General features: G+C 34.4%; 1 pseudogene; it reads right to left on the bottom strand.

Moving 5' to 3' along the window:
• Positions 1-2,692: 2,692 nt before the first annotated feature.
• The window catches only part of LOC107966730 (myosin light polypeptide 6-like), a 47,311-nt pseudogene continuing 24,864 nt past the window's right edge, over positions 2,693-25,139 (bottom strand).

The following is a 25,139-nucleotide window of genomic DNA, read 5'->3' on the forward strand; positions in this document are numbered from 1 at the left end:
GTGCTTATAAATTTCTTTGGTTAGATACCCTAAATCATCTCTCTCAAGTTGAAAGTTCCACAGGCCAGGTGCAGTGGCTCATGCCTGTAATCTCAGCACTTTGGGAGGCCAAGGTGCATGGATCACCTGAGGTCAGGAGTTCGAGACCAGCCTGGCCAACATGGTGAATCCCTGTCTCTACAAAAAATATGAAAATTAGCTGGGCATGTTGGTGTGCATCTGAAATCCCAGCGCTACTCAGGAGAGTGAGGCGAGAGAAGCACTTTAACCTGGGAAGCAGAGGTTGCAGTAAGCTGAGATTGCATCATTGCACTCCAGCCTGGGTGACAGGAGTGAGATGGAAAGAAAGAAAGAAGGAAAGAAAGAAAGAAAAAGAAAGAAAGAAAGAAAAAAGAAAGAAAGAAAGGAAGGAAGGAAGAAAGAAAAAAAAGAAAGAAAGAAGGAAGAAAGGAAGGAAGGAAACAAGGAAATAAATAAATAAATAAATAAATAAATAAATAAATAAATAAATAAATGAATTCCATAAATCTCTAGGGCAGGGGCAAGGGGCAAAATGCCTCCAGCCTCTTTGCTAAAACATGACGAGTCACCTCTGCTTCAGTTCCCAATAAGTTCCTCATCTCCATCTGAGACTACTTCAGTCTAGATTTCTTGGTCCATATCATTAACAGCATTTTGGTCAAAGCCATTCAGCAAGTCTCTAGGAAACTCCAAACTTTCCCACATTTCCCTGTCTTCTTCTGAGCCCTCCAAACTGTTTCAACCACTGCCCATTACCCAGGTCCAAAATTGCTTCCACATTTTCAGGTATCTTCAGCAGCACCCCACTCTATTGGTACCAATTTACTGTATTAGTATGTTTTCACACTGCTGATGAAGACATACTGGAGACTGAGCAATTTACAAAAGAAAGAGGTTTAATTGGACTTACAGTTCCACATGGCTGGGGAAGCCTCACAATCCTGGTGGAAGGCAAGGAGGAGTAAGTCACATCTTAACGTGGATGGCAACAGGCCAAAAATGAGAGAGCTTGTGCAGGGGAATGCCTCTTTTTAAAACCATCAGATCTCATGAGACTTATTCACTATTATAAGAACAGCATGGGAAAGACTTGCCCCCATAATTAAATTACCTCCCACCAGTTCCTTCCCACAACACATGGAATTCAAGATGAGATTTGGTTGAGGACACAGCCAAACCATATCAAGCATGGAATGTTTTTCCATTTGTTTGTGTCATCTCTGATTTCTTTGAGCAGTGTTCTGTAGTTCTTCTTGTAGAGATCTTTCACCTCCCTAATTAGCTGTATTTCTAGTATTGTATTCTTTTTGTGGCAATTGTGAATGGGATTGGGTTCCTGATTTGGCTATTGGCTTAAACTGTTGTTGGTGTATAGGAATGCTAATGATTTTTGCACATTGATTTTGTATTTTGAGACTTTGCTGAAGTTGTTTATCAGCTTAAGAAGGTTTTGAGCTGAGACTATGGGGTTTTCTAGATAAAGGACAATGTCCTCTGCAAGCAGAGATAGTTTTACTCCCTCTCTTTCTATTTGAATCCCTTTTATTTCTTTCTCTTGCCTGATTACTGTGGCCAGGACTTCCGGTACTATTTTGAATAAAAGTGGTGAGAGAGGGCATCCTTGTCTTGTGCTAGTTTTTAAAAAGTATACTTCCAGCTTTTTCTTATTTAGTATGATGTCTGTAGGGTTGTTATAAATGGCTCTTATTATTAGGTTGGTGCTATTAAAGATAATGTCAAAAGCTGCAATTACTTTTGCACCAATCTAAATATTTTGAGATATGTTCCTTTAATACCCAGTTTTTTGAGAGTTTTTAGCATGAATGGCTGTTGAATGTTATCAAAAGCCTTCTCTGCATCTATTGAGATAATCACGTGATTTTTGTCTTTAGTTCTGTTTCTTTGATGAATCACACTAATGGATTTGTGTATGTTGAACCAACTTGAATCTCAGGGATAAAGTTTACTCGATCATGGTCGATAAGTTTTTGATGTGATTTCGTTTGCCAGTATTTCATTGATGATTTTTGCATTTATGTTCATCAAAGAAATTGGCCTGAAGTTTTCTTTGTTTGTTGTGTCTCTGCTAGGTTTTGGTATCAGGATAATGCTGGTTTCATAGAATGAGTTAGGGAGAAGTTCGTTCTCCTCAGTTTTTGAAGTAATTCTAGGAGGAGTGGTTTCAGTTCTTCTTTGTACATCAGGTGGAACTCAGCTGTAAATCCTTCTGGTCCTGGGCTTTTGGAGGTTCATAAGTTTTTTATTACTAACTGTATTTCAGAGCTTGTATTGGTCTGTTCAGGGATTCAATTTCTTCCTGGTTCTGTCTTGGAAGGGTGTACATGTCCAGGAATTTCTTCATTTTTTCTAGATTTTCTAGTTTCTGTGCATAGAGGTGCTCATAATATTCTCTGATAACTGTTTGCATTTCTGGGGGAGTCAGTGGTAATATCCCCCTTGTCATTTCTGATTGTGTTTATTTGAATCTTTTCTCTTTTTTAGATGGGGGGGCACAGACAGCAAGTCTATTTGGTGAATGCCGACGGCAAAAATCATCCAAGAGAGACAAGATGGGAAAGGTGCTATGACAAGAGAGTCTAGGGAGCCTTTAGGACAGATAAAAAATCCAACACAGGGAAAAGCATGGGCTCTGGGGAAACTGGGAAGGTCCTCAGCCATTTGGCACCATGCAGATGAGCTCTTCCTAGTTAATACAACCAATGTTGTCCTCGTGCCCTGCCCCTAGCATCTCTACTTCTTCCTCTGTCATCTTCTCACCAAGTGTGACAAGAATATGCCAGATTTCAGCACCCATGACCGTGCCATTTCCTTCCTTGTCAAACACCTAAGTCCTTTGACATAATCCTCATAGGTGCCCTGGTCCTTGTTTTTGGCCACCACCATCTGCAGCATGGGCAGAAAGTGCTCAAAGTTCAGCACCTTCACATTCATTTAATCTTGGAGCTCCCCAGGACTTTGGGCACCTCAGTGTTGGTGAATTTCTGGCCCAGGGCCCTCATCATGTCCCCACGCTGGCTGTACAGGATCTTGCCATCACCTGTTCAGTCAAACAGCTGGAAGGCCTCCTTGAACTCTGCAGTGTGGTCCTCAGTGAAGCCACACGTCTTGATTGCTCCTCCTTTCTTTTTTATTAGTCTAGCTAGTGTTATTAGTCTATCTCTTATTAATTTTTGTGAGAAAAAAGAATAACAGCTCTAGATTTGTTGATGTTTTGAAGGGTTTTTCATGTCTCTATCTCCTTCAGTTCAGCTCTTATCTTGGTTATTTCTTGTCTTCTGCTAGCTTTGGCGTTTGCTTGCTTTTGGTTCTCTCGTTCTTTTTTTTTTTTTTTTTTTGAGACGGAGTCTCGCTGTGTCTCCCAGGTTGGAGTGCAGTGGCGCGATCTCGGCTCACTGCAAGCTCCGCCTCCCGGGTTCACGCCATTCTCCTGCCTCAGCCTCCCAAGTAGCTGGGACTACAGGCGCCCGCCAACACGCCCGGCTAATTTTTTGTAATTTTAGTAGAAACGGGGTTTCACCGTGTTAGCCAAGATGGTCTCGATCTCCTGACCTCGTGATCCGCCCGTCTCGGCCTCCCAAAGTGCTAGGATTACAGGCGTGAGCCACCGCGCCCAGCCTCTCTCGTTCTTTTAGTTGTGATATTAGGTTGCTAATGAGATTTTTCCAGCTTTTTGATGTGGGCGTTTAGTGCTATAAATTTCCCTCTTAACACTGTCTCAGCTGTGTCCTAGAGATTCTGGTACATTGTATCATTGTTCTCATTAGTTTCAAAGAACTTCTTGATTTCTGCTTTAATTTTATTATTACCAAAAAGTCATTCAGGAGCAGGTTATTCAATTTTCATGTAATTATGTGGTTTTGAGATAATGTATTAGATTTGATTTCTAATTTGATTGCACTGTGGTCCAAGAGATTGTTTGTTACGGTTTCAGATATTTTGCATTTGCTGAGGAGTGTTTTACTACCAATTATGAGACTAATTTTAGAGTAAGTGCATGTGCTGATAAGAAGATAGTATATTTTGGTTTTTTGGGTGGAGAGTTTATAGATGTCTATCAGGTTCATTTGATCAAATGCTGCATTCAGCTACTCAATATCTTTGCTGGTTTTCTGTCTTGATGATCTGTCTAATATGGTAAATGGAATGTTAAAATCTCCCACTATCATTGTGTGGGAGTCTAAGTCTTTTTGAAAATCTCTAAGAACTTGCTTCATGAATCTGGGTGCTCCTGTGTTGGGTGCATGTATATTTAGTATAGTTAGATCTTCATGTTGAACTCAACCCTTTACGATTGTGTAATGCCCTTCTTTGTCTTTTCTTATCTTTGTTGGCTTAAAGTTTGTTTCATCTGAAACTAGGATTGTAACCTCTGATTTTTCCTGTCTTCCATTTGCTCGGTAAAGTTTTCTCTATTCCTTTATTTTAAGCCTATGTGTGTCATTGTATGAAAGATACCAATGGATCTTGATTTTTATCCAGCTTGCCATTCTGTGCCTTTTAATTGGGGACATTTAGCCCATTTACATTTAAGGTTAAGTATTGACATATGTGGATTTTATCCTTTCTTAATGGTGTTACCTGATTATTTTGCAGACTAGTTTAAGTGGTTGCTTTGCAGTGTCATAGGTCTGTGTACTTCAGTGTGTTTTTTTCGTGCCTTGTAGCAGTCTTCTCTTCTCCTATTTAGTGCTTCCTTCAGGAGCGCTTGTTAGGCACAGCTGGTGGTAATGAATTCCCCCAGCACTTGCTTATCTGAAAAGGATCTTATATCTTCTTTGCTTATGAAGCTTAGTTTGGGTGGATATTAAAGTCTGGGTTGGAATTTCTTTTCTTTAAAAATGTTGAATATTGGCCCCCAATCTCTTCTGGCTTGTAGAATTTCTGCTGGGAGTTTGCTGTTAGTTTGATGGGCTTCCTTTTCTAAGTGACCTGACCTGTCTTTCTAGCTGCCTTTAACGTTTTTTCTTCCATTTAGACCTTGGAGAATCGGATGATTATGTATTTTGGGGATGATCTTACATTGAAGTTTCTTATAAATTTACACATACATTAACCATATGACCCAGTAATTCCACTTCTAGATATTTAAGCAAAATAAATAAAAATGTATATATACAATACTAGTTTGACAAGAAAGATCTCAGTGGACATATTCATGGTAAATCTAAACTGAAAATCCAGATGGTCACTGACAGGATCAAGCACAAATTGTGGTATATTAATAGAATGAAAAAATATTCAACAATGAAAAAGAACAAACTACTGAGGCTTGAAGCATGGATTAATCTTCAAAACATCATACTGGGTAAATAATGCCAGACACAAAACAATGAAAATTAAATTATTCAGTTATGGCAGCAGGCATTACTAATTTCACTTGATAAAAAATTAGAACAGTGGTTGCCTGGGACCAGGGTTCATAGTGGAGATGGAGAAGAATAGGAAGGAAGCGTGGATTGACTACAAAAGGGCACCAGGAAATTTTGTGGGGTAATGGAAATATCCCATATGTTGACTCTGATAGTGGTTATATTAATATCTTATATATACATATATATGTTAAAACTTATTGAACATTTCAATTACAATCTGTGCATTTCACTTGTGTGAATAATATCTGAATTTTTTAAATTGAAAAATTAAATAGGGGTTAAACATTTTAGAATATAATTTATATTCTCTTCACCTGTAATATATGTCTTTAAAATTTTCCAGGGATAAAACTCTGGACTAAACAGAAGACAATTAAGAATGGTATATTGCAGTAATTTTCTCAGATATTTATTTTATTTTATTTTATTTTATTTTTTCTACTGATAAATTTAAGTAGTCAATACATAAGATGGTTATTCATTATTGGTGGCATTCTTTTCATCTCTAAACCTATGAGATATACACTGATTAATGTTCAAAGATACTTGGATGACTTTGGACCGACCCTAGCCAATCAGTGGTGATATCCAGTGATCAGCATGATTGCTCAGCCTGTAATTCATCACCTTGAAATATACAGTACACGATGCAATGCTGATTTACTGTCTCAGCCACTTCAGCACTTCTTATCATCACCTAAGTGAACCTTGACAATTGATAGAGTGAAAAAGATTGAAAAACATGAAGGCTTAATCTCACAAAACAATTATTTTTAAAAATACAAATTATTCAAAATTTTCATTTTAAATTAAAATGACTAATTGAATTTTCCTGCAAATCATCTCAATTTGTTTATACATTTCTCACTGACTCTACTCATATTTTTTCTCTCCTTCCTTGTGTAGTCATGAAAAAAGAGCTATATTGCTCTGAATAGAAAGCAATAAAAAGGTTTTAAGGTTTTCTTCCACAAAACTTACATACAGAGGCAGTAAGTATAGTCAATAAGAGAACACTACTTAGAGTTGTATCACCCAGCCACACCACTTATACAATATGTGTGATATTAGTTAATTTATCTAACTTTCTGAACCAAATTTCCATCACAATTAAGATAATTAAAGATGCCTACACCATAGAGTTGTGAGAAATTTCATGCTTAGTCCAGTGCCTAATAGTCTTTAAGCACGTAACACAGTAAATATGTAAGTTTATTGTTTTCTGCGGATTTCTTTGTTTTCAGGTTTGCAGAAAGCTCTTCTGTAATATAAGAACACCAGTCCGAATCAAAGATTTATTGAGAATATTGATGTTAAATTAGATTATTCACACATGAAATAGATTAAATAATATTTTTGCTAAGACAAGCAAAGGCTTAAATGAAAATCAATGGAATGAGTAGTTGCCATACATTGCCTGGTCCACAACAATCATTTCTGCTCTGTTCACTGATGATTCTAAACTATCATTGCAGGGCAATTACTGTATATAGTAGATATCAGTTCCTGCAGATAGCAATAAATGTTTTTGAATAAACAAATAGTTATATAGAGAAACAATAAAAAATACTCAAGGACTATGTGTGTATGTGTGTCCATGTATGTATGTATGCATGCATGTGTGCAAATGTATGTGTATGTGTATATAGTTTGGTTTTGTTGGAATGAGGTTGGTGTTAATAGTAAAATTCAGAAAACTGGGGCATCAACAGGTTGATTGATATTTTGAGTCTCTGGATTTTGTCCCCGCTATTCAAAGGTGACATATTTTACTGCAAATTATTTCAAGTATTTATAACATGGTGAAATAATCTAAATAAAAGTATTGTAAAAATACATTAAAATCACATGCCTAATTTTTGAACTTTCAAAAGCATGGCTCTTGATGTTTAACCTGTGTGCTATACCTATAATGTAAAACTAAACTTACTTATCTTTTAAGAAAGACCATTAGTTAATTTGATCAGAAGAATACTATCAACACCGGGTAGCAACAATTTAAAGCATTTTACAAAGACCCTCACAAAAACATTGTGTAGTGGACAAAAGGATTTCTGAATTTTATAGCTATAACAATAGTCCATAGGTCTCTCTTATTTTTCAGACTGCCTCCACCTGCATATGACAAAAGCATATAAAATCCAATATGGGGAAAATATAAATTATTTTCCTCAACAAAACCATCCAATTTTCTCATACACATGTAACTATCTATCCAGCTACCCAAATGAGAAACTCGGTATTTATTCTAGATGATTTTTTTCTCACTCATCCAACGATATAATTTCAGGCAATTTTATTTTTCAATAGTGTCTACGTTTTCCCTTTTCTATTTCCTTTTTTCTCAATCTCATTCTATCCCTCATCTTTCTTGCCCATATTTTTATTGCAAAAATAATTGGATAATGTTTAGTACTGACTTATACTCAACTACAAATAAAACCTCTTCCTAGCAATTTAATTAAAATGTTCTAAAGTTTAAAATAATATATATAATTTATGTTCTGTTTGTATGAAAATTAATAGACAAATGTATTTGTGTCTTGTGTGTGCTCATCTTCATTGGAAAAAAATAGAAGGACATATCAAACTGATTACAGTTAGGAGAAAAGTATAAAGATAGGGTAAGTAAAGCAATATTTCTATCAGAATTCTTTGTTTATCTGTGTCATGTGAAAGTTTTTACGGTCTAGCCCCTTAACTGAGATTCAGTTAAACAGTTCAGTGGATTAACTGATGTTTTTCCTTTCTCACATAATCACATTGTTATGGCCATAACAGCATCCTGAATAGGTCATTCATTTGAGCGTGAGCACTTCTAGCTCTGCATGTTGATGCATGTACTCACCAGCAGTCACCTGTCTTTCCAGCAGTTACCTGTAATTGAATAACTCAATTATATATTATGTTAAGATACAATATGACTGCAAAAAAAGAATTGCTTCAATGAAAAAATAAGTTAATACTTTGAAAAACTAAATGAACAAGGGTTGTTAAGACATTTCTGTCAAATTTGGGATGAGTGATTCAACTAGTAGGAAAATGTATGGACATGTAAAGGAATATTCCAATCTTATCTGTGGATTACTCATATAGAATAAATTGAAATATATCACAGACTATTATGAATGTGTATTATGCGGGTATCTAAATGCAGGTCTGCACAAAGAAGAGGCCTTGAATATACTCCTAAATTTGCCGAATCAAAGTACACTTATATTTTGACAAGATAAAGTGTTTAATGTACATGCTTATTTTTTTATTTACCTCTCTTTCAACTAATCAGCAGACTACTATTCCAAACCATGTTAAATAAAAGCAGTTACAAAATATTTATCACTTCAGCATGTAAAATCAATTTTAGAAATATGTTGATTGATAATACATGCTAAGCTTATGAATTAAAGTGTGAATAGGCCTTATTTTTAATAACTTGATACATGTATTTCATTTACAATTAATGGAAACATCAGTGAAAAAATGTCAGAATATTGAGGAAAAATGACAGAACTGAAAAAATATATTTTGAAGAAATCATATTTATTGTCTTTGATTCCTGATTTTGTTAATTTTAATTTGGAAAAAAAATATTAAATATGTCTGTATAATAAATACAGAACCTTATTTTATGTGAGAGAATAAGAGCATAAAATTTAGAATCTATGTTTACTTTGTTTTGTCATTTTATTTTGAAATAATTTTAGATTTATAGAAAAGTTATAAAGAAAATTCAGAAAATTTCCATATTCCTTTAACCCAGCTTTGCCCAATGTAAAACTTACATACTTATCATATAACAATTATCAACACTAAAAATTAAATTGCTAAAATACTGCTAACAAAACTAAATGCATTATTTACATTTTGTCAGTTTTTCCAATAACACACTTTTTCTGTCCTATGATTAGTTCAGGATACTAGGTGTATAACTTTTTAAAAAAACTTTTTTTTAGGTTTAAGGATACATGTGTAGGTTTGTTATATAGGTAAACTTCATGTCATGAGGTTTGACGTACAGATTATTTCATCACCCAGGTAGTAAGCATAGTACTCGATAGATAGTTTTTGGATCCTCACTCTCTTTCCACAATCAGTCCTCAAGTAGGTCTTGGAATCTGTTGTTTCCTTCTTTATACACATATGTACGGGATATTCAGCTCCCACTTATGAGTAAGAAAATGTGATATATGGTTTTCTCTTCCTGTGTTAATTCACTTAGGATAATGGCCTACAGCTCCAACCATATTGCTGCTAAAGACGTGATCTCAGTCTCTTTTATGGTTGCATAGTATTCCATGGTGTATATGTAGAATATTTTCTGTATCCAGTCTATCATTGATGGGCATTTAGATTGATTCCATGTCTTTGCTATTGCGAATGGTGCTGTGATGAATGGTGCATGTATCTTTATGGTAGAACAATTTATATTCCTTTGGATATATATCCAATAATGGGGATTGCTTGATTGAATGATAATTCCATTTTAAGTTATTTGAGAAATTGCAAAACTGCTTTCTACATTAGCTGAACTAATTTATATTCCTAACAGCAGTGTGTAAGTGTTCCCTTTTCTCCACAACTTTGCCAACATCTGTTATTTTTTGACTTTTTAATAATAACCATTCTGACTGGTATGAGATGGTACCCCATTGTGGTTTTGATTTGCATTTCTCTAATGACTAGTGATGTTGAGCTTTTTTTTGTATGGTTGTTGGCCAAGTGTATGTCTTTTTTTTTTTTTTTTTTTTTTTTTGAGATGGAGTTTTACTCTTTTTGCCCACAGTGGAGTGCAATGGCACGATCTCGACCCACTGAAACCTCTGTCTCCCTGGTTCAAGCAATTCTCCTGTCTCAGCCTCTTGAGTAGCTGGGATTACAGGCTAATTCTTGGTATTTTTAGTAGAGATGGGGCCTCACCATGTTGGCCAGGCTGGTCTCGAACTCCTGACTTCAGGTGATCCATTCGTCCCGGTCTCCCAAAATGCTGGGATTACAGGTGTGAGCCACCGCACTAGCTGTGTATGTCTTTTTTTGAGAGGTATCTCTTCATGCCATTTGCCCACTTTTTATTTGTTTATTGCTTGTAAACTTAAGTTCCTTATAATTCTGAATACGATACCTTTGTCAGATGCATAGTTTACAAATCTTTTCTCCCATTCTGTAGATTGTCTGTTTAATCTGTTGATGGCTTCTTTTGCTGTGCAGAAGCTCTTTAGTTTAATTAGGTCTCATTTGTCAATTTTTTTTTTTTTTTGAGACAGGCTGGAGTGCAGTCACACAATCATGGCTCACCGCAGCCTTGATCTCCTGGGCTCAATAAATCCTCCCACCTCCATATCCCAAGCAGCTGGGACTAAAGGTACGCACCACCACGCTCGACTAATTTTTGTATTTTCTGTAGACATGAGGTTTCATCATGTTGCCCAGGCTGGTCTCAAACTCCAGGGCTCAAGCAATCCACCTCAGCCTCCCAAAGTGCTGGGATTATAGGCATGAGTTCCCCGCACATGACCCAATTTTTGTTTTTGCTGCAATTGCTTTTGACATCTTCATCATGAAATCTTTGCCAGGTCCTATGTCAAGAGTACTATTTCCTAGGTTATCTTCTAGGGGTTTTATAGTTTTAGGTCTTATATTTAAGCCTTTAATTCATCTTGGGTTGGTTTATGTATATGGGGTGAGGAAGAGGTCCAGTTTTAATCTTATGCATATGGCTAGCAAGTTTTTGCAGCATCATTTATTGAATAGGAGAGAGTCCTGTCTCCATTGCTTGTTTTTACAGACTTCTTCGAAGGTCAGATGGTTGTAGGTGTTCAGCTTTATTTCTGGGCTCTCTATTCTGTTCCATTGGTCTATATGTCTGTTTTTCTACCGGTACCATGCTGTTTTGGTTACTGTAGCCTTGTACATAGTTTGAAGTTGGGTAACCTGATGGCCTCAGCTCTGTTCTTTTTGCTTAAGATTGCATTGGCTATTTGGGCTCTTTCTTGGTTTTATATGAATTTTAGAATTTTTTTAAATTCTGTGAAGAATGTCATTGGTGGTTTGATAGGAATATCATTAAATCCATAAATTACTTTGAGCAATATGGTCACTTTAACAATATTGATTCTTCCTATCCAAGAACATGAAAAGTTTTTCCATTTGTTTATGTCATCTCTAATTTATTTGATAATTAAATAAATTAGAGGTCTTTCACCTTTTCACCTCCTTAGTTAGCTGTATTCCCAGATGTTTTATTCTTTTTGCACCTCTTGTGAATATGATTATTATTCATGATTTGGCTCTCATCTTAGATGTTGTTTGTGTACAGGAACACTATGAATTTTTGTACATTGGTTTTGTATTCTGAAACTTTGCTAAAGTTCTTTATCAGATCAAGACACTTTTGGGCAGAGACTATGGGGTTTTCTAGGTATATAATCACATCATTTGCACACAGAATAGTTTAACTTCCTTTCTTCCTATTTGGATGCCTTTCATTTCTTTTTCTTGCCTAATCGTTCTGGCCAGGACTTCCAGTATAATGTTGAATAGGATTGGTGAGAGAGGGCATCCTTGTCTTGTAGTGATTTTCAAAGGGAGTGCTTCCAGCTTTTGTATTTTCAGTATGATGTTGGCTGTGGTTTGCCATATATGGATTTTATAATTTTGAGAAATATTCCTTCAATGCCTAGTTTGTTGAAGGTTTTTAACATAAAGCGATGTTGAATTTTATTGCAAACTTTGCCTTCATTTATTGAGATAATTGTGGCTTTTGTTTTTAGTTCTGTTTATGTTATGAATCTCATTTATTGATTTGCATATGTTGAAACAACCTTGCATCCCAAGTGTAAAGCCTACTTGATCATGGTGGATTAGGTTTTTGATATGCTACTGAATTCAGTTTGCTAGTGTTTTGTTGAGGATTTTGGCATCTATGTTCAACAAGAATGTTGGCCTGGAGTTTTCTATTTTTTTGGTGTATCTCTGCCAGATATTGGTATCGAGGTGACGCTGACTTCATAGAAGTCATTTAGGGAGTAGTCTCTCTCTCCTCCTCAATTTTTTTGGAATAGTTTCAGTAGAATGCTACCAGCTCTTTTTTTATATGTCTGAAAGAATTCAGCTGTGAATCTGTCTTGTCCAGGGCTTTTTTTGTTGGTAGGCTTTTTATTACTGATTCAATTTCAGAACTCTGTTCAGGTTTCTTCCTAGTTTCGTCTTTGGAGTTTGTATGTGTCCAGAAACTTATCTTCTTCTTCTAGATTTTCTGGCTTCGTGTATAGTGGTATTTGTAGTGGTCTCTGGAATTTTTTGTTGTATTTAGTGGGGTCAGTGGTAACATCCCCTTTGTCATTTCTAATTGTGTTTATTTGAATCCTCTCTTTTTCTTTATTAATCTAGCTAACAGTTTATGTGTCTTACTAATTTTTTTCAAACGACCAACTCCTGACTTCATTGCTCTTTCGTATGGTTTTTCACCATAAAGACAAAAAAATGCTGTAGCATTTTTCAGTATATTATGCTTTATTTAAAAATGCAATTCAGTTTTACAGATGTATCTATCACATTTTATTTATATTTGGATCCATTTTTAAGCATTGCATATTTCCACTTTTTGGCTATTACAAATAATGCTATTGTAAACATTCATGTATACATTTATGTATGAGCATATGTTTTTATTTCATTTGATTATAGACATAAAAAATAAATTTCTGGGTAGTATGATGTTTAATATTTTGAGGAACTGCCAAACTGATTCCAGAGTGGCCACATCATTGACAATTGTGGGGCATTCCCATCATTTCCCATCTCAATTTCCTTTAGTTTCTCTCTGATTTTAGTTTTCTCTCTGATTTTGGTTACTTCTTGTATACCAGCTTTCAAATTGATTTGTTCTTATTTCTTTCATTCCTCTAGTTGTGACAATAGGTTGTTACTTTGAGCTCCTTCTAATTTTTTGATGTGGGCATTTACTGCTATAATTCTCCCCCTTAACACTGCCCTAGCTGTGTCCCAGAGATTCTGGTGTATTTTTAGTTTCAAATAATTTTTGTATTTCTACCTTGGTTTCGTTATTTATCCAAAAGTCATTCAGGAGCTGGTTATTTCATTTCCATGTAATTATATGGTTTTGAGCAATTTTTTTAGTATTGATTTTTATTTTCTTTGCACTGTGTTCCATTGTGTTTGGTATGATTTCAGGTTTTCTGAATTTGCTGAGGATTGTTTTATGTTTGATTGTTGTGTGGTCAATTTTAGAGTATGTGCCATGTCCAGATGAGAAGAATGCATACACTCTTGTCTTTTGGTTGCATGCTCTACAGATATCTATTAGGTCCATTTGGTCAAATGTCAAACTCAGGTTCTGACCATCTTTATTATTTTCTACCTCAGTGATCTGTCTAATACTTTCAGTGGGTGTGAAGTTTTCTGCTATTTTTGTGCGGTTACCTAAGTCTTTCCCTAGTTCTTTAAAAACTTGCTTTATGAATTTGAGTGTTCCTGTATTGGGTGTGTATATAGGGTATTTAGATCTTCTTGTTGAATTGAGCTCTTTACCATTATGTAATGTCCTTCTTTGTCTTTTCTGATCTTTGTTGGTTTAAATTCTGCTTGTCTGAAATTAGGATAGAAATCCCTTTTTTCTGTTTTCCATTTGCTTGGTAGATTTTTCTCCATCCCTTTTCTTTGAGCCTATGGGTGTCATTGCATGTGAGATGGGTCTCTTGAAGACAGCATACTGTTGGGTCACGCTTCTTTATCCAAGTTAAAAATTCTATACCTTTTAATTGGAGCAATTAGCCCATTTACATTCAAGGTTAGTACTGATATGTGCAGATTTTCCCTGTTATATTGTTAGCTCTTTATTACACAGACTTGACTGTGTGGTTGCTTCATAGTGTTACTGGTCTATGTACTTAAGTATGCTTTTGTAGTGATTCCTTTCCAGGTTTAGCATTCCCTTCAGGACCCCTTGTAAGGCAAGTCTGGTGGTAATGAAATCCCAGCATTTGCTTGTCTAAAAATAATCTTATTTCCCCTACACTTATAAAGCTTAGTTTGGATATGAAATTCTTGGTTGAAAATAATTTTCTTAGTAATTCAAAATATAGTCACAATTTTACTTCAAGTCTCTTTAGTCTCCTGTTATCTGTAATGGTTTTTTGGTCTTTTCTTGTCTTCCATAACCTTAACACTTGAAAAGAACTAGTCAGCTATTTTGCAGACTAGGGCTTATCCATATTTTATCATGATTAGGCTGGGATTACGAGTTTAAAAAAAACTACTACAAAGGTGAAGTGCCCTGCTTATCATATCATATCAGGGGTACAGAATATCAACATAATTTAATCCTGGTGACATTAACTTGAATCACTTGGGTAACATGTCATCTACCAGGTGTTCTCCATTGCAAAGTTACTGTTTTCCCTTTCCATTCTCTGTATGTTAAAAATAGTCACTAAGTACAGTTTGCACTCAAGAAAAGGGGTATTTAAGTCCACTTGCTAGAGAGAGAAATACTAAATTATCTGTGGACCTAGGTGAGCAGATCACAAGGTCAAGAGATTGAGACCATCCTGGCTAACACAATGAAACCCTGTCTCTACTAAAAATACACAAATTAGCTGGGCGTGTTGGTGCGCACCTGTAGTCCCAGCTACTCAGGGAGCTGAGGCAGGAGAAACACTTGAACCCAGGAGGCAGAGGTTGCAGTGAGCCGAGATTGTGCCACTGCACTCAAGCCTGGGCAACAGAGTGAGACTTCATCTCAAAAAACAAAAACAAAAACAAACAAACAAATATTTTGTTTCTTCTTAACGTTTTGTCCACTAATTTTAATTTTTGCATTTTTATTTAATTTGCCTTCAGCATTTATTTCTGTGGTTCTTTTCTCCATTTATAATTTGGAATTATTTTGTAAGAAATAATTCATCCACAATTCTTTACTTCGTCATTTATATCAGTAGAATCATAGATATTCACTTTAGTCTATGGTCATAATCTAATATATAATACTTATTTTGCTTTCACATTGTTCTAAACATGGGCCATTAGGAACTTTTTCTAAATGGTTCATGTATTTTTTCAACATGCATCTGTTCTTTCATTTTTTGAAGCATTTTCTTTAGACCTTTTAGTTTTCTGACATTACAGGATGTCCCAGTCTCATCTTATATTTCCCTTTTCCCACTCTACCTAAAAACCTGCCATTTCTCCAAGGAGTTCTGGCTTTTTTTCCTGAAAAATTGTTTTGGAAATCAAAATCATAGGTTTACACAGCTATCTCCTAGTCTAGTCTAGTGTCACAGGGTTTGTTCTACTATTACTTTAGTGGTTATTTGTAGCTTCCTTCTCTGACAGTGATTATCTCATTCTCATTATCTACAAATGTTTACTTATTATTTCAACCTTTGTATACAAGAAAGATATTTTCAGAATTGTTATTCTGTAAATATGTAAGAAATAAATTTAGCAACTAGAGTACAGTGTTTTTGTAGAATTCTTTTTGTCTGTAGAATCAAATCGAACACAGTATTCCAAAGTGACTCAGGTCAGCTATTTTTTTCCAGCCCCTTCAGTGAGGTTATGTCACACATTTAAAATACAGCTAGAATAATTTGTCACAGTCACATTTCACCTTGAGTTTCTTGAACTTTCTGTTTTTATTGTTTGCTTGCTTTTTTAATTTGCACACAGTAGGGTTCACTCTTTATGGTATACAGTTCTACAGAGTTTGACAAATGCGTAGAACCATGTATCCAACACTACAGAACTTTGCAGAACTGTTCCATTATCATTACAATTTATCTGTGTGATGTCTTTGTAGGGAACATCTCTCCCCTCCCCAATCCTGGCAACCACTGAGTTTTTTTTATTGTTCTCATAGTTTTGACTTTTCTAAATGTCATCTAAATGGAATTTTTAAATATATAGATTTTTGTGTCTGGCTTCTTTTACTTATCAAAATACATTTTGAGTTACAATTTTCTTGATTCAATCAATGATATGTTCCTTTTTATTTCTGCCTGTATTCTGTTTTGTGAATATACTCCAATTTGCTTGTCTACACACATCTGCTGAAGGATATCTGGGTTGTTTCCAGTATTTGGTGACTAAGAACTAAGTTGTATACACAATCACACGGGCCTTTTTAAACAGATGTATTAAGATGTAATTCACTTATGTAAAGTATAAAATTTAATAGATTTTAGTATACTCAGAGTTGTATAACAGTCACCATAATCTATTTTACAAAATTTCCATCATGTCAGAAAGAAGCCCCATGCTCATTAGCAGTCACTCCTTATTTACTCCTAACCACACTGCCCTAGGCAACAACTGATCTACTTCTGTCTCTATGGATTTACCTATCCTGGACATTGTATGTAATATATGGTCTTTTAAGTGGCTTTTTTCACTTAGTATAATGTTTCCAAGGATCATCCATGCTGTAGCATTTTTCAGTATATTATGCTTTATTTAAAAATACAATTCAGTCTTACAGATGTATCTATCACATTTTATTTATATTTTGATCCATTTTTAAGCATTGTGTATTTCCACTTTTTGGCTGTTATAAATAATGCTATTGTAAGCATTTATGTATACATTTCTGTATGAACATATGTTTTTATTTCTTTTGATTATAGACATAAAAATAAATTGCTGGGTAATATGATGTTTAATATTTTGAGGAACTGCCAAACTGATTCCAATGCAGCCACATCATTGACCACTCTGGGACATTCCCATCATCTGTGAGACATTTCCATCATTTCTGTGTGCGTTACACTGGAAGATTCAATTCTGTTAATATATCGATTATTCTCAATTTAGTATATAAGATTAACATAATTATAATATAAGCTTCCATCAAGTGTTTTGTGATTTTTAAAAATCTGATTATAAAATATGTAAGAAAAAATAAACTAGTATAGCTTTTTTCTTTTTTCTTTAAAAAAAGAAAAAGTTGGAGAACTAATACTTCATAATTTTCAGATTTACTGTGAATCCATAGTAATTAAGAAAATGTGATATTGGCAAAAGGATTGCACATAGATCAATGAAACAGAATAGAGAGGCAGGAAATAGACCCAGCCAAATATAGACAAGTATTTTATAACAAAGGTGTAAAGAAAATTCCTTCCTTGGAGGAAGATTTTCTTCTAGACAAATGATAATGAATAAATTGTATGTCCATATGCGAAAAAAGGAAAAAGAAAAATCAACCCATACTTCACATCTTATACAAAGTTAACACAAAATAAATCATAGCTCTAAATTCAATATGTAAAATTATAAAACTTCCAGAAAAAGAAAAAGAAAAATAAGTGCAACTTTGTGTTAGCAATGAGGTGTAGATACAACACCAAGGCTATGAATTTTTAAATAAAAATTTCATAAATCGGAGTTTATTTAAACATGTTTAAGTCTTGCTCTGTGAAAGGCACAGTTTAGGCAATTCAAAGGCAAGTCACATATTGGAAGAAAATGTTAGAAAATATGTTACAGAAAAGCATCATTTTTTTAAGAATCAACTTTATGAATGTACAATTTAAATATCATATTCAGCCAATGTAAATGTAAGATTAAATGATTTTTAATAAATTTCTAGATTTGTGCAACCAGTGCCTCAATCCAGCTTGGTAATGTTTTCATAAACCCCCAAATTACTCCCAGCCTATTGCACTCGATCCCTACTCCCATTCCCAGTTCCAGGCAACCAGTTATCTACACTGTCTCTATAAACTTGATTCGTGGGGGCATTTTTTATTCTTATTTACATAGTATACTTTTATAATATATAGTCGCCTGTATCTGGCTTATTTCACATAGCATAATGTTTCTGAAGATCATCCATTTTATGGCATGAATCTGTAATAATATTTCAATTCTTTGTATTGCTGAATAATATTCCATCCTATGGATATAGCACATTGTGTCTATCCATTCACCACTACCACTAACTTTCACTATAAAAACTTTGTATGTCTTTTGTTAACTTTATTTCTAGTAATTTATATCTTCTTACACTATTATAAACAAAAGGTTTTTTAAAGATTTTCTTCAGGTTATTAGTTGATAATATATAAAAATACAATTGATTTTTCCTGTTCCATAATTAATATCGAAATATAGATCTTATATCCTATGAGCTTGCCAAACTGTTTATTGACAATAATAATGTTATCTTAGATTTTTTTGGATTTCCTATATAAAAGATTAGGCTATATAAGAATAAAATCACTTTTACTTCTTTTCTAAAATTTGGGTGCCAGTAAGTTGTATTTGTTGTTGTTGTTGTTGTTGTTGTTTTCTTGTTGTTTTTGCTTTACTGCCTTTGGTAGACTCTTTGGTGCAATGTTGAATAGAAGGGGTAAGAGCAGACATCCTTAGCTTGTTCCACATTCAGTCTTTCCCTGTTAATTATGGTGCTAGTGGTAGGTTTTTGTGAATTTCCTTTGTCAGCTGAAAGAAGTTCCCTTTTACTCCTAGTATGTTAAGAATTTGTATTATCAATAGATGTTCTATTTTTGGTAAATGTTTCCTTCTGAATCTATTGAGATTACCATCTGTTTTTGTCCTTTGTTCTATTAATATGGTGTGCTACATGAATTGATTTGGGGATGTTAAATCAACCTTACATTTCTAGGATAAATAATACTTGTTTATTTTGTACAATCCTTTTTATGTGTCGATGATTCATTTTGCTAATGTTTTGTTAAAGATTTCTGGGCTTATGTTGTTAAGAAGTATTAATCTCTAATTTTTTTATTAATGGGTTATTTAACTGACTTTCTTTTTATCAGTGTGATCATAGAATGAGTAGGGAAATGCTCTCTCCACTTTCTGAAACAGTTTACAAAGCTGATATTATTTGTTTCTTAAATATTTGATGGAATTCACAATGAAGTCTTTAGGGTATAAAGTTTCCTCTGCAGGAATATTTTGTTCTAAATTTAATGTATTTACTAGTTATAAATAAACCCATATTTATTATCGCTTATTTATTTATTTGTTTATTTGTTTATTTTTTGAGACAGATTCTCTCTGTTGCACAGGCGGGGGTGCAGTGGTGCAATCTCTGCTCCCTGCAACCTCCGCCTCCCAGGTTCAAGTGATTCTTGTGCCTCAGCCTCCTAAGTAGCTGGGGATTACAGGTGCGAGCCATCACACCTGACTAATTTTTGTATTTTTAGTAGGCCAATGGGGTTTCTCCATATTGGCCAGGGTGGTTTGAATTCCTGGCTTCAAGTGATCAGCGCTCCTTGGCCTCCCAAAATGTTGGGATTATAGGCATGAGCCAACACGCTTGACCTATTATCACTTTTTAAATCAGTTTTGGTAATTGTTTTGTTATTCTAGGCATTCTTCAGTTTATATAAGTATTATAATATGTAGACATAAATTTATTCTCAATATTACCTTAAAATACTTTTAGTTACTTATAGTCAGTGCGGTGTTCCCTTTTTCGTTCCTAATTTTGGGAATTTTTGTCTTATTATCTTTGTCAATCTATCTAAACATTTGTCTATATTTTAAATATTTTTAAACAGCTGACTTTCAGTTTCACTTATTCTTCTATTGTTTTCTGTTGTTATTTCATTAATTTACATCTAATATTTACCACTTTGCTTCTACTTGCTTTAGATTTAGTTTGTTTTCCTTTTTTTTTTTTAATTATACTTTAAGGTTTGGGATACATGTGAAGAATGTGCAGGTTTGTTACTTAGGTATACACCTGCCACAGTGGTTTGCTTCACCCATCAACCTGACATCTACATTAGATATTTCTCCTAATGCTATCCCTCCCCTAGTCCTACACCCCATGACAGCCCCTGGTATGTGATGTTCCCCTCCCTATGTCCATGTGTTCTCATTGTTCAACTCCCACTTATGAGTGAGAACATGCAGTGTTTGGTTTTCTGTTCCTGTATTAGTTTTCTGAGAATGATGGCTTCCAGCTTCATCCATGTCCTTGCAAAGGACATGAACTCATCCCTTTTCATGGCTGCATAGTATTCCATGGTGTATATGTGCCACATTTTCTTTACCCAGTCTATCACTGATGGGCATTTGGGTTGGTTCCAAGTCTTTGCTATTGTGAATAGTGCTGCAATAAACATACATGTGCATGTGTCTTTATAGTAGAATGATTTATAACCCTTTGGTTTATACCCAGTAATGGGATTGCTGGGTCAAATGGTATTTCTGGTTCTAGATCCTTGAGGAATTGCCACACTGTCTTCCACAATGGTTGAACTAATTTACACTCCCACCAACAGTGTAAAAGCATTCCTATTACTCCACATCCTCTCCAGCATCTGTTGTTTTCTGATCTTTTAATGATCACCATTCTAACTGGTGTGAGATGGTATCTCATTGTGGGTTTGATTTGCATTTCTCTAATGACCAGTGATGATGCACTTTTTTCTTATGGTTGTTGGCCACATAAATGTCTTCTTTTGAGAAGTGTTTATTCATATCCTTTGTCCACTTTTTGACGGGGTTGTTTTTTTCTTGAAAATTTGTTTAAGTTTCTTTTAGATTCTGGATATTAGCCCTTTGTCAGGTGAATAGATTGCAAAAATTTTCTCCCATTCTGTAGGTTGCTTGTTCACTCTGATGATCGTTTCTTTTGCTGCGCTGAAGCTCTTTAATTAAATTAGATCCCATTTGTCAATTTTGGCTTCTGTTGCCATTGCTTTTGGTGTTTTAGTCATGAAGCCTTTGCCCATGCCTACGTCCTGAATGGCATTGCCTAGGTTTTTCTTGTAGGGTTTTTATGGTTTTCAGTCTCACGTTTAAGTCTTTAATTCATCTTGAGTAATTTTTATATAAGGTGTAAGGGAAGGGTTCAGCTTCAGTTTTCTGCATATGGCTAGCCAGTTTTCCCAACACCATTTATTAAATAGGGAATCCTTTCTCCATTGTTGTTTTTGTCAGGTTTGTCAAAGATCAGATGGCTTTAGATGTGTAATGTTATTTCTGAGGCCTCTGTTTTGTTCCATTGGTCTAGACATCTGTTTTAGTACCAATGCCATGCTGTTTTGGTTACTGTAGACTTATAGTATAGTTTGAAGTCAGGTAGTGTGATGCCTCCAGCTTTGTTCTTTTTTCTTAGGATTGTCTTGGCTATACAGGCTCCTTTCTGGTTCCATATGACATTTAAAGTAGTTTTTTATAATTCTGTGAAAAAGTCAATGGTAGCTTGATGGGGATAGTATTGAATCTATAAATTACTTTGGGCAGTATGGCCATTTTCATGATATTGATTCTTCCTATCCATGAGCATGGAATGTTTTTCCATTTGTTTGTGTCCTCTTTTATTTCCTTGAGCAATGGTTTGTAGTTCTCCTTGAAGAGTTCCTTCACATCCCTTGTAAGTTATATTCCTACGTATTTTATTCCCTTTGTAGCAATTGGAGTTCACTCATAATTTGGCTCTGTGATTGTCTATTATTGGTGCATAGGAATGCTTGTGATTTTTGCACACTGATTTTGTATCCTGTGACTTTGCTGAAGTTGCTTATCAGCTTAAGGAGATTTTCGGCTGAGACGATGGGGTTTTCTAAATATACAATCATGTCATCTGCAAACAGAGACAATTAGACTTCCTCTCTTCCTATTTGAATACCCTTTATTTCTTTCTCTTGCCTGATCGCCCTGGCCAGAGCTTGCAATACTATGTGGAATAGCAGGGGTGAGAGAGGGCATCCTTGTCTTGTGCCAATTTTCAAAGGGAATGCTTTCATCTTATCACCATGCAGTGTGATATTGGCTGTGGGTTTGTCATAAATAGCCCTTATTATTTTGAAATACATTTCATCAATGCCTACTTTATTGAGAGTTTTTAGCATGAAGGGCTGTTGAATTTTATTGAAGGCCTTTTCTGCATTTATTGAGATAATCATGTGGTTTTTGTCATTGGTTCTGTTTATGTGATGGATTACATGTATTGATTTGTGTATGTTGAACCAGCCTTGCATCCCAGGGATGCAGCCAACTTGATCGTGGTGGATAAGCTTTTTGATGTGCTGCTCAATTCGGTTTGCCACTATTTTATTGAAGATTTTCTCATCAATTTTCATCAGAGATATTGGCTTGAAATTATCCTTTTTTATTTTGTCTCTGCCAAGTTTTGGCATCAGGATGATGTTGGCCTCATAAAATGAGTTAGAGAGGAGTCTCTTTTAGGTAAGTGGTTTGAGATTTTAAAAAAATATATAGGTATTTAGAGTTATATTTTTCCACCAAGCACTGTTTTAACTGCCTCCAGTTACTTTTGATGTGGTGTTTTTGTTTACATTTAATTTCAAATATGTTCTAATTCTCCTTTTGATTTTTTTCTTTAACCTATAGTTTATTTAGAAGTATGTCACTTGATTTCCAAATATGTGTGGCTTCTAAGATTTCTTTCTATTGCAAATGTCTAGTTTCATTGCTCTCGGAGAACATTTGCATTATTTCAATTTTTAAAAATTTATTGAGACTAGTTTTATGACCTAGCATGTATATCTTGGAAAATGTTATATGTGTGCTTGAAAAGAATGTACATGCTGTAGCAATTGGGTAAAGTGTTCTATAAATGTCAGTTTGACGTTTGTAGAACAGATCTAGTTAGTAGGTCAAGTTGTTTGATATTGTTTAAGACTTATTTAACTTTGCTAACTTTCTGTCCAGTTGCTCCAACAATTATTGAAATTAGTGTATTGAAATCCCCAATTACTATTGTTAATTTATCTATTTAAGCATAGATTTGAACCTATCTAAAATATGTAATTTGCTTATTACTTGCTATTAAACTGAATTACTCTAATCTTACATTTTTTCAATTTTTATATATGCCTATGAAATGTTATGCCTCTTCTCTTTTATTTTAAAATAATCACAAACATAATTGTTTAAATAATAGTGGAGGTGCAGTACAAAGAGGTTTGATTTCCGTTTTTTAAAAAATGGACCATATTAGAGAACATTTCCACCTTGATGGTCCATCATCCCAAAATACTTTTTCATGTTTCTCTTAGTTAGTTCCACAAATAGCCCTTTTTCCTTTTAGTGGAAAATAATATTTAGAAAACAGTGCTTAGAAAGTAGTATTTTTGAGCATATAGACATTCTGCCCACTCTATTCAGGGTCTGATATTTCACATCGGCCTCCCTACAATCAATTTTGACTTTGCATGCTGGGTTAACATACCTTAAAGGACACACTCCTTCTAATGGTTGGCTGGGCTTTTTATACCAGGTTGGCCCTCATGTAGGAGTATCAGATTTAAATAAAAGCAACAGAATGTTTAGTAAAATTTCAATTCATGTTAGCTAATTATTTTTATATAAGTTTACCGCAGATATTGCCCAGGACATAATTATACAAAGAAGTAGGAAACCAGGATCAGACTTACTGACATATAAATTATCTCTCTATTCTTCCACAATGCACCTTCCAGCTTGTCTTGAAGCCATGGCTACAGCGATAATAAGTCACCTTCTTTTGCTTCTCATTTTTCTCCCTCACACTGTATATTTTCCTCATTCTTACTGCCCTGAAAAATTGTTGCACCCAATAAACATTAACACCTGATTTTTTTCTAAAAATCATTTTAAGCTCTATTTCCTAGGAAAGATAGGCTAGGGTACATTTTAAAATAAGTTATAAGGGTTGGCTATATTCATATAATTCCAAATCACAACCCTACCTGACATTTGCTTATGCTTTCTTTTTTCTTTGACTATCAGCTCAGGTTCTCTGCAGACATAAATGATCTACCATTCTAACTAGCTACTTAATTATTAAGGGACATGAATATTTTAATACACTACTTTTTATTTGATATATTCATTCAAACAAGCAAATAATAATTAACCTATCATTCAAAAATTGTTTTTCCTGGACTGGAGATATAACCTAATTATAAAGAAACAAAGGTTAACTCCTGATTTATCAAGTGCACATGGATGTGTTATGCATTGTCAATAGAAGACATTGACTCTTGATTCAGAATGCAATAATAGTTACTACAGGGGAGAAAAAAGAAAAGCATCATTAATATTTTTTTTTCTGGCTCCGAATGAGGCTGGAGAGAGAGTTTGTGTTTTTTGACTATAGATGTTTCACTTCTGCATTTGACATGTGAAATTGGTGACATTATTTAAATTTTAGCAGTTAGTCTTTCTTGTCATCTTAGGAGGTAACCTCAGTAAAATAATAAAAAGAGGCAGAATAGCAAACAAAGATTTAGATTTAATTGTCACTTTAAGACCCTCGGGGCCTTGGACATTGTAAAGGTTTCATCTTATATCATATTTCCCTTCTAAATATATTTTTGCTGGAAAAGATAAAATTATTTTTACAACTTGGCCTTTAAAAATATTTTGTCAGGTCTTTATAAGCAAAGACATTATTGATAAGCAAAGAAAATATGATGTATTTGGAAATACTGTATTAATAATTAATGAAGTTAGATACTATAATTATTGAAACTTAATTAAAGTAATTAATTTTTATTGTTAAGCTCTCTTTTGGTATTCTGAAGTAAACATATATTTTTAAGTCACTTATTTAGATGAGGCCCTGAAAAGCTTACTGACTTTAGGCAGTGTTTTTATAGTACCAAATGAATATAACATCACAACATCATTGCCTGTTCTTTATCATTGATGAAAATTACTGAACATAGAGAAAATGTATTTCAATGTTTAGATTACAACTTGATCAGTATTTACCCAGCC

Source organism: Pan troglodytes, chromosome 8 (genome assembly GCF_028858775.2).
Source record: "Pan troglodytes isolate AG18354 chromosome 8, NHGRI_mPanTro3-v2.0_pri, whole genome shotgun sequence".
Lineage (NCBI taxonomy): Eukaryota > Metazoa > Chordata > Mammalia > Primates > Hominidae > Pan > Pan troglodytes.